Source organism: Arabidopsis lyrata (assembly GCF_000004255.2).
Source record: "Arabidopsis lyrata subsp. lyrata unplaced genomic scaffold ARALYscaffold_170, whole genome shotgun sequence".
NCBI classification, from domain to species: Eukaryota; Viridiplantae; Streptophyta; class Magnoliopsida; order Brassicales; family Brassicaceae; genus Arabidopsis; species Arabidopsis lyrata.
The window spans coordinates 1-2,287 of NW_003302433.1; the positions used below are offsets into that span (position 1 = coordinate 1).

At 32.7% G+C, this 2,287-nt stretch overlaps 1 long non-coding RNA gene across 1 annotated transcript; it reads left to right on the forward strand.

Annotated features, from left to right (window-relative positions):
• The first annotated feature begins 9 nt into the window (after positions 1-9).
• Positions 10-496, forward strand: LOC110226213. The gene is made up of 2 exons (XR_002330270.1): positions 10-223; positions 305-496. It is a non-coding gene; the product is annotated as an uncharacterized LOC110226213 (long non-coding RNA).
• The last annotated feature ends 1,791 nt before the right edge of the window (positions 497-2,287 follow it).

Genomic DNA, 2,287 nt, shown 5'->3' on the forward strand with positions numbered 1-2,287 from the left:
CATTGTTATTGCATAAGTGTCTTCAAACTTGCATTGTTATTGCATTTTACGGTTTTGTTCCTTGCATAAGTGTTTTGTCTCCATAGCGTGTATTATGCATTCTTATTGTTTGGATTAGCCCGAAAATGGTGAATGTAAAATAATTTAAGATGCTGTCTTTATTTCTCTTGTCGACCAGGTTAGAGTGATGAGCTAGTCATGCATCATGGACACAACTTGAAAGGTTTTGCTTTTCTTAACTCATTCTCATTCAAAACAATTAATCAGAAAAATATTTGACATTAACATCTTCATTTTCTAACAGGAATAGGGCTAATGATATGGGCTTAAAGACAAATCATCGAAGTCTTGGACGTTAGGGCTAATGATTTGGGTTTAAAGACAAATTAGTTATAGGGCCTATTTAGACCCAATTAATATCTTGTACTTTTTGATTGTGTTTTTTATTTAGGCCCATCAAAACAAGATTTAATATCAAATTATTGCAAATTCTGAATTTTGTATTCTATATCCTTCTACTTCAAACAAAATAAAACTACAGTACAATAATTTGTACAAATACTGTATTTCCAAAAAAATCATACTATATATTACACATCTCATACATATACGTATGATCATTACGTATGTTAAAATGTATAATACATGTATTTTTACACGTATGTATACATGTATAATTTACACGTATGTATACATGTATAATACATGTATTATTACACGTATGTATACATGTATAATACATGTATTATTACACGTATGTATACATGTATAATACATGTAATATTTACACGTATGTATACATGTATAATACATGTATTCTTACAAAAATGCTATCTGTATAGAAAATAAAATGCTATCCCTGTTGGCCAACTCCCCTCGAGGTACATCAATTATTACATATCAGGACTGCTATTATAAATAAATAAAACTGCTATAAGAAACATATATAAAGAGCTTATACCCGACGCTATTGAAAATTTACTTATAGCAGAAATGAAAACGCTATATTACTTACGGTTTCTATAGCATTAGCAAAAAACGCTATATAAAGTGTGGGACCTACTATAACGGGCGCAGACATAGCGCTTTCTACAATGCTATTTCAGGATACAATAGCGATTTTGCTAAGCTATTAAAACCCTCATTTCCTGTAGTGTACGGAAGTTCTGATTGCTAACATTCAAAAAGCAGAACAAGTAAATTGATTACTGGTATAAAAGTGGCAACAACAAGTCCTTCGGTTTCACCCTTGCTTTTTGCGGATGATAGTTTGTTCTTTTGTAAGGCTACTAAAGAACAATGTGAAGTTAACTTAGGAATTTTAAAGCAATATGAAGCTGTTTTGGGACAACAAATTAATTTTGCTTAGTTCTCAATTCAATTTGGCCACAAAGTTGATGACTCGATTAAGAGGGAAATTAACGGAGCACTAGGTATTTAAAACATTAGCGGTATGGGATCATATCTTAGATTACTGGAAAATTTAGGTGGATCCAAGAAAAAAATATTTTCCTTTGTAAGAGACAGTTTACAGAATAGAATAAATGGTTGGACGACTAAATTCTTATCGAAAGGTGGTAAAGAGGTGTTGATTAAATCGGTAGCCGCTGCATTACCAACTTATGTTATGTCTTGTTTTAGACTACCAAAAACATTCACTTCCAAACTGACAAGTGCGGTAGCAAAATTTTGGTGGAGCTCAAATGGTCAATCAAGGGGTATGCATTGGATAAATTGGAACAAACTATGTATAAGTAAATCGGAAGGTGGGCTTGGGTTCAGAAATGTGGATGATTTTAATTCGGCTCTATTATCAAAACAATTATGGAGATTAATTACGGTTTTCAATTCATTTTTTTGCGAAGGTTTTCAAAGGAAGGTATTAATCGGAATTCCAATCCTCTAGACCAAATAAAATCTTACTCTCCATCTTATGAATGGCGGAGTATAATTTCAGCTAGATCTCTAGTAAATAAAGGCTTCTTAAAAGAGTCAGTTATGGGACGTGCATCTCAGTATGGAAGGATCCGTGGATACCAGCTCTACTCTCGAGAATAGCAATTCTTAAAGGTTTTTTTTTACACATCCCTTAAAGTCAAAAGTCTTATAACACAGCCGGTCGAAATCTTGCAACATTGATCTTCTAGAAGAATTTTTGATCTGGAAGATGTACCATTAATTTTGCCTTACCTTTGGGTGTGCCAGCAAGAAGGATACTTTAGATCGACATTTTACAAAAACAGGTAAATATACAGTTAAGTCCGGATATATACGTCATGGTTAGAAA